At 36.9% G+C, this 18542-nt stretch overlaps 1 protein-coding gene across 1 annotated transcript in view; it reads left to right on the top strand.

Moving 5' to 3' along the window:
• Positions 1-18542, top strand: part of LOC129769558 (protein still life, isoform SIF type 1) — a 371458-nt gene that overhangs the window by 200441 nt on the left and 152475 nt on the right. The window lies entirely within an intron of this gene.

Below are 18542 nucleotides of genomic sequence, written 5' to 3'. Positions count from 1 at the left end.
ATCTGTTTTTTTATTACCAAAGATCGTCTATATCTCGGAAGCAAGTAACGCGCGACAATCATTGGCCCTTTGCCCTTGCGGAAACCGAACTGCGTATCTGATAAAAAGTTATTCGTTTCGACCCATTCGTCCAAACGTCGGAGGATCATTTTTTCCAATAACTTACGGATGCAAGATAGCATGGCTATTGGTCTGTATGAGTTATGGTGGGAAGCTAGCTTATTCGGTTTTTGAATGGCTATTACTCTCACTTGTCTCCATTCGATAGTGACAATATTTTGCTCAATAAACTTATTGAATAGTTTTAATAAACGTTTTTTAGCGACGTTTGGAAGGTTTTTCAAAAGATTAAATTTGATTCCATCGGAACCAGGAGCTGAATTATCGCACGAAAGAAGTGCAAGTGAGAATTCAGTAATTGAAAACAGAGGCTCGTAATTACTATTGGAAGACGATGTATTACGAGATATGCCTTCTGCAGGGACGAAACTCGGACATACTTTTTTGGAAAAATCAAAAATCCGTCGGTCGGAATAATCTTTGTTTTTGTTTCGCATACACATGGCTGTGTTCCATAGGGTACCCATAGATGATTCTCTTGACAAACCATTGGAATATCGTCGACAGTAACTGAGTTTCGCTCCAATAAGATTTTTTATTTTGGTCTCCAAAAGTTCATACGTACAAAAATTTTCCATTGAGCCATTTTTGCGAAAAATTTTGAAAGCAGAGGATTTATTGAAATAAGCATTCGAGCACTTTTTGTCCCACCAAGGAGCACCAGGGCATCGGCGAAGTTTCGCACCAAGGAAGCTTGAATGGCACCGTTTGAGCTTGAATGGCAGTGTGTTAAATCAAACTAGCAATAAAATTATATTCTTCAAGAGGTGGAAGATCAGGGGTCGAATTGATGCACTCTGATATAATACTAGCAAATTTCTCCCAGTCAATATTATGGGTAAGATCGTATACAACTTCGACCAATTTCTGTGGGCACATCTCATTGGTAATAGAAACAAGGATTGGTAAGTGATCGTTACCGTGAAGATCATGGATTACTTCCCACACACAATCTAAAGATAAAGGGAATGAACAGAGTGACAAGTCCAGTGTACTTTCTCTTGCAGGGGGTTTGGGTACTCTTGTAGCTTCGCCAGTGTTCAAAGTTAACAAATTGAAATTATCGCATAGATCGTAGCTGATTGAGGAACGGTTATCATCGTAGAGTGCCTCCCAAGCCACACCATGTGAATTGAAATCACCCAAAATTAACTTGGGATCGGGTACCATCTCGATAATTACATCGAGTTGGTTGCGTGAAATTCCAACTCTGAGAGGAATATACACAGAAGCAATGCATAGGTCTTTTCCCCTTATTGCTGTTTGACAAGCGACTATCTCGATTTCTAGAAGCGATGGTAAAGGGATTCTAAAGATGGAATGGCATTTTTTGATCCCCAAACGAACGCCACCATGTGAGTCTCTTCGGTCTAAACGGATAATGTTAAAATCGTGAAAATTCAAGTCCTCATCAGGGGTAAGCCATGTTTCCCAAAGAGCAAATACGTCAGAATCTATATTGTTGACTAAACATTTTAGCGATTCGATTTTGGGTTTAATACTTATGCAGTTCCATTGAATAACTTTAATTGTATCTATATCGCTTATAGAACAATTAGGCATCGAGAGAAAAAATGGTTGCAAGGAGGTGCCATTTTTCTGTCAAGAATGCAAACAGTGCAGGAACCAAACTAACAATAATACTTTTGAGGGGCTCGGGAATGCTTAGAGCATCTAGGATGTGATGTGTAGGGAAAATAATTCAGCTTTGGAAGACCCGGACGGAGTGTTCACGTCTTTTTGTGTTCTCGGAGAAGTAAAACCAGGAATGGTGTTTGGAATTTTATCATTTCCAGAGGACCTCTCAGTTGGTTTAACATTTTCTTGCTTCTTACGAGGAATCGGAGGTGTATGAGGAGCGGAACTTCTTCAATGAAAGTGAAATTTTCGCAATATGAGCACCTTAAGCTCTGTTTCTCAACCAAGTACTACTATCCTATTTGATGCAAGCATATCATCCCGGTAGATTCCGAATATGTTACAATTCCACCAGTTTTGAAAATGTGAGTAGAATGCTGAATCCCATAAACTAACTTTTGAATTCATTTCGTACAAGCGTGCATTGCTACTCGTTTACTTCTGATTCTGAAAAACTATTTAATTCAAACAAAACAAGTTCCTCGGTAGGCAACTCAAAATAGCCCACCCAAGAATAGTACTACGTTTAGCAACAACAGCGCGCTGCTCAAAAGCTCTGATGATACGACGATTGCGAATTAGAACGACGTAACCTAGCAACCTCTAAAATCGATAAAAGATCCATTCGGTGTCACCGTCCCCCCAGCTCAACAGCTTTTAGCTTGACGGATACTAGCCACTTGCTTTGTGTTTGCTTTTTCTTCCTCCCACTTGTCACTTTTCTTCAGCTGTCATGACAGTTCCACACGCTCATATCTCTCGCGGTGCACTTGAATAACATTATACTGTTCGAAGAGAAAGAGAGAGAGAAAGAGTATGAGTGTGTTTTGGTCACAGGGGTGAAAGAAACACGATTGTGGGTGGAAAAAACACCATTCTTGTAATGGTGTGCGACGGAAGTATACTCAGATGGCACAAATTTTGTGCTCGATTTTTCGCTCGCTTTTCTCTGCTCAGTTTGTGTATCACGCGATACAAACACAATGGGCCGCTTGGAGGAAACGTTTGAACTCATCGCGAGCGTTTACCCATAAAGGTTCGGTCCCTGTTGAACGATGCCAACAAGAACGTTGTAAAAAAAGACAATGCCACGTGGCAGACAGTGTCTCAAGCCTTGTGGTACACTACACTATAATTACTGGAAATCATATAATGTGATTTGTCAAACATTTAGTAGAAAGTCTTTCAGTAGACGATTTGGACGATATTCTCCATAGGGGCTGTCCACATACCACGTGGACAGAAAAAGCACAATTCTAGACACCCCCTCCCCCTCCGTGGACAAGCGTGGACATTCTCTATACCCCTTCCCCTGTTGTCAAAACAAATCGGGAAAGTAATAGAATTGCGTGTAAATTCCATTTCTAGTTTGTTTCTATTTTCTATGCTATGGTTTTACATTGATAAAAAAGTTTATTAATAGTTTATCAATAGTAGCGGTTTGTACTTATTTTTTATTTGTTTCCCAACATTGCCCGTAAAGTTATTAGTATAACTTCTAAATTTCGTTCAAATTATATTTACGTTGTTATTACGTTATATTCCGTTATATTTACGTTATATCAAAGCATCACTGTGAATCTTATCTCGGAAATTTTGTAGCGTAAACTAACGTAAACTAGCTGAGCTGCTTAAGTTTTGGAGGAAATCAAACAATTAAATCAAGGGCTTCGTTAGTTAAATTATTCGAAATCATCAAAGAAAAGCTGAGGCGAAATAAGACCTCAGTGGTATAAAAAAATAGATATGGATATCATTACGCTGTTCAAGATATTAAAACGTTGTGGAGTGTTACGTAGTTTTGATTTGATCAACACTTAAATTGATCAAACTAATAGACGTTAGTCAGTGCCTAATATCCTCCACGCAACTTTGAAATTACATCATCGCAGAACTTATTTGTTTTTTTTTGTCAAAAGACTGCGCAACGTGCTTTTCGTGATATCTAATGAGTCGAAATTCTGGTCATTTAGTTTTTTTTCCCACCGGCCTGAACGAATGATAATCTGAAGATGCAATATCTGGGAAATATGGTGGGTGAACAAGCCCATCGCAACCAAACTCCAAGAATTCTTCCGGGCTGTCAAAAAGACATGAAATTTGGCATTATTCTGGAAATCATGATACTGAATTGCCTGCCAGTAACTCAGACACAAAGAATGACTCTCTCCTGGTAAAGACTGGCTCTGAGGATACGGACGTCATTTGACTGGCCCAAAGATTTTTTTTGACTCAACATTGTTGTGAATTGTTGCTTAGATTTTGAATCACCAGTCTCGATTTGCTTGAAAAAAAAACGATGTTTTTTGGTAAAATAGTGTAGAACCCATACATTGTAGCGTTTTACGTAACCAGACTTTACCAGCTGTCATTAGCATATATACTGTACAATCAAGATTATCCGCAAGCGGATGATCCGATTTATCAGTGCGAGCTAGGCACTCTTTTGTTTTGGCACGATCTTACAGATGGATAGTTAATCTCATTAACGACCAAGTTGTAATAATCATTTTTTTTAACAAAAACCATTGATGTGATTTTGATTATTGGCGTTACAGAAACCCCACTCTTTAAGATTTTTTTCCGTCCTTCCGTTTTTTGGAAAATGACAAAAAATTGGAAAACCGTCAAACAAAAACTTGGCTAAATCCTACATTCATTTCTGTTGGAGGGTCAGTCCAATGTTTTTGTGTGATGGGTGATCTTTTATCAAAGTAATGCTGAAGAAAAGTTTACATATTTTTGAAATTTATAAGGTTTTGTTTTTTGTTAGGTTGTGTATGGTTGTGCACTTTCCGCATATAGTTGCTTCATACCGAATTTATACCCCGATAAAGTTATACAAAATCAAACTATCATTTGATGGCAAAACCTTACCATATGGTTGCGTTCCAAAGCCAAAGCCAAGCCAAATTATCAAAGTTGCTGTTCGATTTTTCGAAAACTTGACCTAAAAGTATGATTTCTGTAGATACAGGGTGGGCCATTTAAAGTGGAAGGATTTGTTTTTGCAATAGCAAAGTAAAGAAGTGGAATTTAAAAAAAAAATTTTTTGAAATTAATTTATTTTGGTCCAAGGAGATTTGTTCTAACTACTTTTTGATTATGATATCTCGTAAATGACCGCCTCTGGCCTTGACCACAAAATGTGCCCTTTTTTCGGCATTTTCCATCACTTTGCCCAATGTTTCGGCCGATATGGCAGCAATTTCTTGTCGGATATTGTCTTTCAGCGCAGCCAGGGTCCTTGGTTTACCAGTGTATACCTTGGATTTTAAATATCCCCATAAAAAAAAGTCAGGAGGCGTCAAATCAGGTGATCTCGGTGGCCAGTCATAATCGCCGTTTTTCGATATTAATCTTCCGGGGAACATTTCGCGCAATAATTTGGTCGTGGCAGCCGCTGTATGGCATGTAGCGCCGTCCTGTTGGAACCAGTAATTGTCCAATTCATTTTCACGAACAAATGGCAATAAAAAATCGGTTATCATTGTCCGATAACGCTCCCCATTCACGGTTACCGTTGCTCCATTTTCGTTTTCAAAGAAGTACGGGCCGATGACTTTATCGGCATAAATGCCACACCACACAGTAACTTTTTGGTCGTAAAGAGGTTGCGTTTCGATGAATTGAGGGTTTTCAGTAGCATAAAACCGACAATTTTGTTTATTCACTCCTCCATTCAAGTTGAAATGCGCCTCATCAGACATTATGATTTTTTGCCAAAAGCCACGTTCATTTTTGGCCATTTCGATGGTCCATTTCGCAAAATCAAGTCGACGTGGTAAGTCAGATGGGTTAAGTTGTTGAGCCATTTGAATTTTATACGGAAACATTTTCAAATCAACACGAATTATGCGTCGGAGAGTGGTTCGAGCGATGCCTAACTCTTGCGAACGATGGCGACCTGATGTCGATGGAGTCTCTGCAACACTGGCTCGAACGGCATCAATATTCTCGTCGAAACGTCTTGGTCGTTGTCTGGAAAGATGACTGGCATTACCAACACTACCAGACGATATAAATTTGGCATATTATCGACGTATAGTGTTGTCTCCAGGCGATGTTTTAACTTTATTTTTATTTTTCCACGCACGTTTAGTTAACACAATTGAGAAGTTATTTTGAATGTACAGCTGAACAATTTCAGCGCGTTGTTTAGGTGTGTATTGTTCCATGGTTAAAATTGTACTGAAATGACGCTTCCAACGTGGTATGACATTTGTTAATCTGACATCTCTGTCAAAAGTTATGGGGTTGCCAGATGCTTCCACTTTAAATGGCCCACCCTGTAGATAAAAAATAGTTCTTACGCTAAAATATTTTTATTTCGTTTTTGTACCCCATTTTTAGTCTATGAAGGCGTTATTACCGATTTTCGTTATTCGCGGTGAGCTTGCCAAACTATTTCGCGGATAATCGGAGTTCTACTGTATTTGTAAAGAAACTTCTAATTCATGTGTCGTGTACTGAGGATTCATAATCAGCGTCTCGATTTGATTATCATTACAGCGCGGACTCAATTATATACAGTCTCCGATTTCTTTTCACTGTATATAATCGAGTCAACAAATTTTTTTTTTTCAATTCGTTTTTTGTGTATATATTTATCAATTTTTGATTATAAAAGAAGAATTCAATTTTTTATTCATCATCTTAAAGTCAGAAAATACTTTTTTTACATGAAAAAAATAAATTTATCCAGAATCTCTCTGGGGGTTTTAGACGATCATATTTGATGAAAAATATCCTTCTACGCATATATTCGAATTTCAGCAATGACAGAGTTATAGAACTTTTTTTTTTTATTTCGGACACAGTTACCTCAAACTGGCTCTACATAAAAAAGTATGCTACGGAAAAAATTGACGGATTTTAATAACATTTTAGAAATGAAAAGTTAAAGTTATTGTTATTGTTAATTTTATCCTAAAAATTCATATTAAACTTGATTGTTTCTGTCAATTAAGTAGAAGCTCTCTAACCGCTCTACAATTTGTTCTTTGACACCCAACTTCTATCTTTGTTAATTTCGCTGCAATCTCGAAATAAACAATTCCTGGTGAAAGTTCAAACAAAATCTTCAAAAATCACGATTTTTACCCCACTGTACATATAATAGCCACTTAAATTTCACCTTAACGTTGAAAGGCTAAATTTTTTTCTTGAAACAAGTCATATTGGAAATGTAAAAAAATATGTTTTTCAGACTTTATATAATCGAGTCCAAAATTGTATATAATCGAATGACATATAATCGAGTCTGTGTATAATCGAGTCCGACCAGTAGAAGCGTATTCCAGAACGAAGAAGAGCATCGCTGCTAAGAACACTTCTCGAGAGATACAGTTCGTGCATCCATAAAAGAGTTTGTTTTTTGTATTCCATTTTCACCTTTGAAGTTTTCAAAAGAATCTAAACGGTTTTTACAGCAGGAGCGGATGTTGAACCAGAAACCCAATGAAGGGAAACAATGTTGTGTATTTCTAATATTACAACATTCTAACATGCTTTAAAGGGGTCTTCATCCTATCATCCTTATCCTCTTAAACCAATGAAAATAAATCGATTACTCTCGGTTGGTGTGCGTTACTATCAGGATACACATTTTAGAAAAAGAGTTCAACGATATGAAAAATACGGATTTTCGTCCGGTAAGCACTATCAGCCAGCTCAATCTTTTTATTGATAAATACCGATAAATTTCTCGGAAATACAGAATAAATTCCATTTACTGCTGAAAAATTATGTCTTTTTTTTCAAATTATGTATTACATTATCTATACCCCCTCCCCCCGCACCGTGGACAAGCGTGGACATTTTCGTAACCCCTAACCACCCCCCCCCCCCTAAAATCATGTATGAAAATGTAAATAACCAAAAGCATTCTAGTATCATGATCACGTTTGACTTTTTAAAAAATTAAAACACATATTTCAATCAAACATATTCCAACCAAAGATGACAATCGATGCGATTGTGCTAACGAAATTGATCTTTGTTCGAAAGTGGAAAGTGATTTTCATGTGATAAAACTCACTCCTATAGCTTCTTCTATCTATATAAATAAAAATGGATCGCCGAATGTGTTGATTAGAGCAAAACTCGAGGCAGGAATTGTCCGATTCAATGCTGTCTTTATTCTATCATATTTTCTGTATCAAACATTTATTCCATGTAATGGATACACATGTTATTTGCGAGTGGTTGGAAAATCTTGAACGAGGATTGTGTCTGAAAATAATCCCCTAATCATAATATTATAATGACGAGTTTTGGTAGAAGTACTAGAAATTAAATAGTAAAAGGTAATTATAAAGTGTAGATTAGAAGATCAATCAATGAACAGTTCTGCGATTGGACCCATAAATGTACGCTTAGTAAGAAAACGTGAATGTGATAACAAAAAATAAATTTTGGGCGGGACGAAGTTTGCTGAGTCAGCTAGTGTTTCATAAATTCACTGCATTCAAACTCCCCTGCCAGATATACCAGTGTTACCATCATGTGTGTGACTCCATGAGAAATTCATTTTCATGGAGACGCATTGTCTTTCGTTGCGACGCTGAGGAAAAACCATGTTTCACTGTATCTTCAAATGAACGGTGAAACTAATTCTTTGAAGTATTTTTCACACATAACCATTTAATACATAACCAGTTTTCCAAAAAAAACTGAACCGATTTAACCTACAGATATGAAATCACCTCTTTGTGATACCGGTACTTCAGTAAGCTTCATCTATTCAAAAGATTCTTTGAACATGCTTGTAAAAGGTTGAGCCAAGTCACAAGAAGAAGCGCTTGCTGTCCCGTCAAGCTATCCCATAGCATCTTCTGAGATCACTGTAACCTGACTGCTAAATTTGTCAGACTAACTGTTCTAATCTCCAGTTGTTTAATCAAACATTTGACCCGTTGAATGAATTTCAGACTGTAGCCTATCCGTTCATTCTGACGGTTGTCTGCTTGACCCTTCAGAAATCGCTCGTGGGCCTTCTTCACTCGACAACATTCGCTCTCTCGATCTTCGACCAAACCTCAATCATAGCTGTGTTCCTTTTTATTAAGACTTACATATCCAATTCCACAATAAAAACAAACTCTTCTATGTCCTAATCGCTATCACAATTCAGATTTCTGATGGCTGCATTAACGCGCGCGTGTTCAAACTTATGTAGACTACTTTCTATTTTCTTTTTTTTTTCTTTTAATTTCTATAAACATATACAAAATAATCCTTCATTATCATTGAGACGAAGTTGGCAGTTCCTTCTTTAACCCTTTCGTTACGAGCGTCGTCTACGAAAGGGTTAAAGACGCGACGTCCTGTGTGTACGAGCGTCGTCTTTAGACGACATGAAATTCATACTGCTCTTCGAGCACACCAGCGCGATGTGCATACTTTTCGGCGCAGTGCTCCGTACAGGGGTAGCACTTCGGCGGAGCACACTGCCGTAATGAAAAAGTTTATATACGTATACACATACATAATTCGTTAAAACCCACTTCGTCACCTACAATCTTAACGTTTAAATTATATTTTTGACACGAGAAATACACTGTCGTTCAAAATCTGCTAATGAGGTTGCTCTTTTAATGTTGAATTGAAAAAAAAGTAACACCTTTAAAAAATAGGGAGTTCTGTGATACTCTACTTAAGAAGTTTGGTGTTCGTACTTCGTTAGCGTTTCTGGTATTATATCGATGAATGTCACTTCCTCTTTCAATTCGATCACACAAACATCGAGACAGCAATCCATTTTCCAAAACGAACACCATGGTCAAATATACAATTCTTTGCTTCACAGATAGCCATTGAAGCGTGTTTAGCATGAGAGCTGAGGAACTGTATCTATTACAACGCAAGATCAAACGCATTACTTTATTTTGTAAACGTTGTAATCTCAACATTTAAGCTTCTCTATATTTGAGAAACGGATACGCATAAAGCCATCTGTTAAAAAAAGAACTTATTCAAGAGTCCAAATAGTGTATGATAAATCTACTCTAAAATCTCCGTTCTACAGTTATTCATTTGCACTACTATGCTCGAAATAATAATTCCAGCAGCTAGCCCACAGTGCAAAGCTCGATGTATGTCCACCTTCAACTGGATCTTTTCCTGTTCCTAACCTTACACACTCAATTTTCTCTTCGGCATTTTGCATCTCGCGTGACACGGCACTCCACACATAGAAGCCCATGTTCTACGAATGTGCAGAGAGTCGAGTACAGCAAAAGCACTTTGCTACCAGGAGCTAAAGAGCCAGAGCCAGAGCCAGAATGTGCACACAATCACAAAGTTAGCAGCAGCACACACATACACTCTCAGGCTATGGCTCTGGGAAATCGTCGCCACGTTTAGCTCCCACCGCAACCCGTCGCATCGTCGTACCCTGTCGTCCCATCCCAACACCGTTTTGAATGACTATAGTGGAAACTGTGTTTTTTTTCACTTCGTTCGTGATCCATTTATGTGTCCGCGGTGAACTTCCGGCCTAATTTCCACACGCGAAGTTCATTTCCGAGCGCTGTCGTTTCGAAGTCTTCCGAAAATAACAAAAGCTTGGACAAGAAATAGGGAAACAAACATTGGAAGAGTACAGCTTTGGCTAGCTTCGTGCAGAACCGTTTTACCTCCTCTGTATAATTGAAAAAATCATACCCCTGGAGAGAAACCTATTGGACAGAAGAAAAAAAAAACAAGAATCGTGTGGCGCTATCTGTATGTATGTGATACAATTCAATTAGCCCGTCAGTTTGGCTTTGTTGACGAGAGTATACGTGAATGAGAGTGCTATCCGCGGCTCATAGAAAGTCGGAAACGTCAGAGTGTTCTGTGAAGTTCGCGTGCAGAAATCGCATTTGTTTCGTTGTTTCGGCAAACGCTTGGCGAAGTTTTTCCCAATCGAGAAGTGGAACGTTCGCCTTTTCGTTTCGAATCGAAACTATTCGGTGAATTTCAAAATTTCCACATCGCGTGTTTCACTCCTTTCGTGTGACCCCATTTTCTGACCCAATTGTTGGTTTTCTCGCGCGAAAGTAGCCTCTGTCAGTGACCTCAAACAAGAGCACCGCACCGTACCAGAATCGTACCCTGTAAGGACAATGAAAAAGTGTTGTCTCAAGCTCATCAAACGCACAACGCAGGATACGCTCCCTGTACCACAAGTCCACCGAGGTCAACCCAAGGAAGCGTAACGGCGCCGCAGCAACACTGGAATTTCGACCAGCTCCAGACATGTAATCCATTAGACAAACAGAAAAATTTTTGCTTGCCCTCGTAGCTCGTAGCAATGGACTTGAGAAAAAAAAGAATATAATTTTCCTCCAAAAATCATACCAATTGTTCTTATTTTCCCCCACACTCGCAGACGCATACAAAGTACATGAGATCGTTGCGAGAGAAGCACCCCCACACACAACCAAAAACACTCTCTCTTACACGACTCAGCTCATATGGTAGCGGAAATCTCTTTCATTGGTAGCGAAACGCTTTTGTGTCATGTAGCTCTGAATATTGGTAGCGTACTAGTAGACGTATGGTAGCGTTGTTTATTGGCCATGCTTTCATTCTTATTCTGCCTTAGTAGTAGTGTATGAAATCGTACAGCATCACATGGGAGCCCGATTTTATATCTCATCCTGCTCTAGAGGAGATGAGAGATTTGTATATCATAGTGAGATGAACTTTTGCGCAGTTAGACTTTGAGATGATCATCATGCATCCATTGGAAGTTGAATATTATGAAAATCACGTTTGTTCGACGTTCGATGTGAGCAGATGACGACAAAAAGCATGAACATTACTAAATGTCTTTTAGTTTAACATTACCATTGGCTCGAATGCATAAACATTTCTGCTAACTTCCAGCGCTAATTCAATTAGAGCAGGTCTTCGTACTCTGGGATGTACCCAAGATACAAATCGAAAATTTTCACTATCCAGCTTTTCATACACATGCTCTCTATCTCTTCTATTTTATCAAAATCATCTCCCCTACTCTCACGAATCCCATTTGTGATGCACACACAAAGCTTGTGGGCTTATTTTGTTATCGTGGAGATCTCTCGTAGTTTAATTGAGATTATATCAAAGAGAGCACTCTCTGCTTTGGTAGGACGAGAACAGTGGGTCGCTGTGTGACACGAAGTGGCAATAATTGAGACGGTTTATCGATGAATTTAGCAATCTCTACTTATTATCGCACATTATTGTTCCGATTGTGGGTTCAGGGGGGCTAGTTTATGCAAAGTACATACTAGTACACCTGTTTATTTAATATTTTCCAAAAATTAATATTAATTTAATATATTATGTCTTCAGCATGGTGATAATATGGCGCTGTCATCAAGAAATGAAACGAGGTTCATGACTTCGGCTCCGAAACAATGCGTAAATACATCAAAATTATATTACCTCAAAGATACTGGCGCCTCAAAGATCTGATTTATTCTCTTTCAGTGCGAACCAAACTCAAATGCTTCGGTCGTTCACACATCGAGCTGTTGTGTGTTTGCATGCCTCAAGATATTCAAATGAACCACGAGTCAATTCGATGTTATCGTTTAAGGTCCAATCTACTCAGATCATTCATTTGTTGTAGTTGGTGAACAATGTAATCAATTTTACCAAGTTTGTGGCGTAATAAACAACACAATTTTGATAGCACACAACACAGAGTCAGATATAGCAAATGACTAATGGTCGTCCTGAATCAACTAACGGTTTTTTTTATCTGCGCTTTTTCCAAACAAAACAAAAACATGTTCGTTTAGATTTTTCTAATGCTCTCCAATTTTTATATTTTTATCGTGTAAACTATCTCTTATCTTTATAATTTAGGTACAATATTATCAACTTATCACTCGCGAAAGAATTCACAACGGAGTAAAATTGAATCTGTGCTCGAGGGTCGTAAGATCTCTTATTTAGTGGATCATAATATGTACTGTTCCAGGCGAAAGACTGCCATTATCGTTCTCGTGTTCAGGATAATAGAATGGAGGTTCTCCGTTGTAATCCATTCTCCTCGTCCATTTTGCAATATTGCGTTACGAATATGACAAAAAGAGGCAAGCTACTGCTTCACGGCATCCGCAGCAGTAAATTATCTCAAATCCAGATTTTCATTTGTTGATTCTTTAATTTGTCAGACAAATTAATCATTATCCTAAACAAACTAACCAAAACTAAGTAGAATGATGAAATTATGGATAGATTCAACGCCAATCGTCCAATAAATGAAATAATCGATCAGTTACTGCCACACACAATTTTTATTCGAACGATTGCTACACAATTAATCGCAATCGAAACGAACAATCAAGTTGCGCCAATTAATCAATGTATATTTCATAGTGAAACTCCGTATAATAAATCGACATTTTTTGAACAGTTTGAATGAACTCAAGAAACTGACCGGTTCCAGTAATCAGAACAGAATAGCTCCATTTTCTCTGAAACGGTACTAAGGATAACTTTGCCTTCTAAGCGTAGTGTCATTTGTGTTCAGGGTTTAGTTGAGCTTTCTATGCCAAATAACACTTTGTGATTGTAATTTACGTGGCAAGATCGAAAATGCGTGTATACGAATAGAAAAACTTTTTTTGTCGAATAAATAGGAGTGCACTAATATTGATTGCGGTGATAACTCGATCGTTTCGCGTCGAACAAACTCTTTGGTTCGAGTCAATCTTGAGAATGTTAAGCATTTCTTTGAACTACTGCGGATACAAAAGGCTGTTCAAATATCAACTATTTAAAAAAAAACGTTGTTTTATGTTCTTAAACTTAAGTTCTCTAAAACCAGCGAAACAGTGACCAGAGAGTTGAGAATATGGCCAAAAAAAAGGCCAATGAATGTGAATGTTCATTATGGATAGATTTCCTGTAATATCCATCAAAACATTAACAGCGGACGAACTGTCAGAGAAATCTGCGAAGTTCTTCAAACACTGAAAAACGAAAACCGTCGAAAAGTCAGCTGGACGACGAATTTCGAATAGGTAACAGTTCGTATTGTAATTCACTGAATCTCATGTTAATTTTTGAGTGAGGTGAAAGGGTGCATTGTTTTAATGATCCGTGTTTTTTTGTTTTCTACTTCTGTAGACCTAGTATTTTTTTCTAACGAAATCTTACATCCAGCTTGTCGAAAAGGTTACGACAAAAAATATTTCATTTTTAACCAGTAAGAAGGTAATTCACGATAATTATTTGTATCCCAAAAATGATGCCATCACCTTCTTGGCCAACCTCTTCCAGACTCAAATATGATCATTGTATACTTTTAACTTTTACTTTTAGAAAAATGAAAAACTAAGATACTATTCGTGCTGTCCTTTATCGAACGGCGAAACTTATTAGACAGCTCGACACTAACAACAAATCATCATGAAGCAAAGACGTGTTTTTCCAGTTCTAACATAGACAAGATCTTGTTCCTGATATCGATTGGTATATTTATTCCTTATATTTGTCGTATTTCAAACTACGCGATGCACTGTACAATTCCCATTCTGTCATTTTGGGCATAAGAGTATTCTTTCTGTTCTTCCATTGCACAGTTAGACCACCAGACAGCGGATAACGTTGATATGATCATTGTTGTGTTATTAATAGAACAACAGTCCGATGTTTCTTGCAGATCAGAGCAGTTGTGTGGATGAATCGATCTTATTTCGACCGTGGATCGATCTCCATCGCTGAGAATTGTTGCGTGGACGTAGTTATTCTATAACAACACAAAGATGGTCAATTGGGGGTCTTGAGTCTCGAACTCAGGATCGATCGCTTACTAAGCGAACGCGCAACCAATGTGGCTACAGGAACTCCCTTCAGCCACTTGATTGCGATGAAATTTTTGAAAAAAATGGGCTCTTTTGACACTAGTCGTGATGCGACTTTTCTCATGCCCAAAACATCAAAACATCGAGATGTTTTGAACTCACGGGTTAGCTCTTTCATACTTAAATTATTACCACTTTAATGAAAATAATTTCTTAATAAGAGCAAGAATAAGAATATGAAACAGGATTTTTTCATTAAAATACACGTTTATTATTCTCGAATGGTTTGAAATATTTTATTCAAAGCAATGGCCATAAGAAACTGCACACTTTTACTATCTTTCAAAAATTTATGAATGCCTCGCCCTTGCGTTCGATTTTGTCGATTGATCGGAGTCAACATATGGTCGGTGTTCAGTCAGACCGGACTAAGTAACAAAATTATGATTTCGAGTAAATCGAACTCAAAGTCTAAAGCTGTGTAGTTTCAGTAGCCTCCAATTATTCTCCCTTTTTGTTTTTCTACTGCTCTTAGTTACACTTTAGCAAGGTCGTATAATGGTATTATGACAAAAAAGAACCTCTTTTAAGACTATCAAGTGGGGTTTACGACTGGCTATGTGTATTTGGTCCGATCTGACTGAACAGAAACATATTATTTATAGACTTGGTCCGCTAGGAATGAAATGTGATATGATAAAATCATATCATTTATTCAGTAGAATTCCCCCCACTAAACCTATGAAATAAAACAAACCGGTTTAATGCCTTGAAACAGTATTTTACTTACCAAAAATAATCGATTAGTATGTATTACACAAAATACAATTCTTGATTTTCAAAAAAAAAATGTTTTAAGGACAAACAAATGAAGCATAAATTTCTGCATAACTCAAGAACTAATCAAGCAAATGGAGCCAAATTTGAGATGTGAGGATTTTTGGGTACAAGAAATTCTTCTATGATGGTATGAAACCCCTACCTCCTCTAGAATGGAGAGGGGGTCTCATTTAAATATTACACATAACTCAACCCAACATATTCCAACCAAACATGACAATTGAAATTTTCGGAAAACTGAAGGAAAATGGGATAATTCAGAAAATTTAATGCCCGTACATAGTGACATGCGTTGTTAGTCCTTTTAATGTTCGCGCTAAGTGGGGTTTAATGTGATAAAACGCACTCTTACTGTTTTGTCTCATATTCCGAACACATGAGCTTTGATGGCCATTAAACAGTGTCTCATTAGTCAGAATGGTATTTTTTGGCGAAATAAATTCGATTTTTTGATACAATAGAGACTTCTTTTTCATTTCACTACAATAAATTTTTTTTTTTTTTTTTTTTATCTGTATTATAGTGATTTTCAACTCATTTGGCTGGTTCGTCACTTTTTACTTCCATTTTTGGAAGAATGTCGGGAGTGAGAATTGAACTCGTGACCTTCAGCGTGAGAGGCATGGATGTTACCACTACGCCAGATCGCCTCCACTACAATAAAATTGATTTACAATAAATAGGTGAAAAGAATTATATTTCAAGTAGAAACCTTCATTAAAATTAATATTGAAGAAGTGTTCGGAATATGAATCAAGTTTCTTTGCCTGATTCAAATCCCGAACACTCCATTTTCAAATGTAAATTCACTGAACTTTAATGTTATAAATAATTGAATGATCAAAACTCTGAGATATTCATAATGAAAAACTAAAAATATGTTTAATCACTTTTGTCTGAAATTCCGAACACCATTTTTGTCACTGACTCATATTCCGAACAAATTCCGAACAGCAAAAATGCATTTTTTTTTAAATCATAACTTTTAAACTACTGGACCGACTCATATGATCGATATATCAAATTAAATTCAATTAGTTAGTCTTCTTTGGAAAAATGTAATGCTCGCAAAAAAAATGGATTTTGCTCTTGTAATTATTGATTGTATTTGTTTCTTATAGTTTACATGGTATCGAGACCTGTAGCCCAAAGAATGTCAGGGTTTTGAATATTGAATTATTTATAATACTAAAGTTCAGTAAATTCACATTTATAAATGGAGTGTTCGCAATTCGCAATCATGCGTAGAAACTTGATTCATATTCCGAACACTAATTTTAATAAAGATTTCTGCATAAAAAATCATTGTATGTCATCCATTTATTGTAGATTCTTACCATTTCTAGCACCTAACATGAAAACAACAAACAAACAGTTGAAAAAAACACAAAAACTGAATAATTAACGATGCTTGTTTTCTGCAGAATTTGCTAACGCAAACATTTAATCATTGGTTTTGACTGTCGCTTGTTTGCAAATGCCTTATATTATAAATCATAGGCTGTATCGATACCTGTAAATGATGTTAAAATAAAGGCTATAACCCAAAGGATTTCAGGGTTTTGATTATCCAATTATTTATAACATTAAAGTTCAGTGAAAAAATTGAAAATGAAGTGTTCGGAATTTGATTCATGCATAGAAACTTGATTCATATTCCGAACACTACTTCAATATTAATTTTAATGAATATTTCTGCTTAAAATATCATTTTTTACCCATTTATTGTAGGTTCATACATTCTCTAGCACAACATACAAAATAGTTGAAACAACTACAAAAACTGAAAAATGGACGATGCTTGTGTTTTTGCGGAATTTGCTAACGCAAACATTTGATCATTGGTTTTGACTGTCACTTTTTTTGCAAATGTCTAATATTATAAATTATCGGCTGTATCTATACCTGTAAATGATGTCAAAATGAAGCCTATACCCCAAAGAATGTCTGTGTTTTCATTATTCAATTGTTTATAACATATAAGTTTAGTAAATCTACATTCAAAAATGAAGTGCTCGGAATTTGGGACTGTTCGGAATATGAGACAAAACGATATATCTTTTATCTATAAAAATTGATCGCCGAATATGTTGATAAGAGTAAAACTCGAGAAAGGAATTGTCCGATTTAGGCCTGTCTTCATTCTATCATATTTTCTGTATCAAACATTTACTCCATGTAACGGAGAAATATGATTTTGCAAGTGATTTAAAACATCATGAACGAGAATTGTATCTGAAAATATTCCGATATTATAATGACGAGTTTTGGTAGAAGTACTAGGAATTTTATAGTGAAAGGTAATTTCAAAGGGTCAATTAGAAGATCAATCAATGAACAGTTCTTCGATTGGACCCATGAACGTGTGCTTTGCAAGAAAACGTGATTGTTTGAAGGTATTGATAACAAAAAATAAATTTTGAACGGGACGAAGTTTGCCGGGTCAGCTAGTAAGAAATAAATATACATATGTCTAGTAACAGGAAAACTTGCGGATTTTTCAACGTTACATTTTACATTTAGGTCACATTCTAGTGTATGCTGCATTCGGTTAGGTGGAATTAGAGTGAATGGCGCTCGGGTGGATTCGGGAATAATTAAGTAAGAGAATTCATCAATAATATCACATGCGTCTTTGTTTCCAACTATACTTTCTCGATATGTTGTTAAACAAATAAACTATACTCGACGAGAAAATTAAAGAAACAGAGTGCGAAGTCGAGTGTATTGAAACAGCTTACAATAAAATAAATGAGTTTGATATATTTTCTGGTCTTCAATACTATTGCATACCACATTTCAACACGTAATGCAGACCATACTAGAAAAAAAAAACAATGTAAAAATGTAATGTATCGATCCTCCCTTTTCCCAGTATTCACTGTTACGATAGACGAAATCATGTGACCATTTCGCCGTGGCAACGTCCCACCGTGGCCCATCTCTCTTTCTCACGCACTTGATTTACTACGGCTCTCCTTTCTAGGAGCTTTAATTGCATCATCGCTATCTCAGAGAGCTTTTGCGCCAGCATCCCTTTCCAAGGTTCTTCGTGTGCTGCTTTTCTGGGCGCTAGGCAAAACACCCCACTGACATCAGACCAATGTCTCTCTTTCACTCTCTCTCTCACTCGAAGTTACCAGCAACAAT

This window comes from Toxorhynchites rutilus, chromosome 2, assembly GCF_029784135.1.
Source record: "Toxorhynchites rutilus septentrionalis strain SRP chromosome 2, ASM2978413v1, whole genome shotgun sequence".
Lineage (NCBI taxonomy): Eukaryota > Metazoa > Arthropoda > Insecta > Diptera > Culicidae > Toxorhynchites > Toxorhynchites rutilus.
This window is presented reverse-complemented; position numbering and strand designations above follow the sequence as displayed.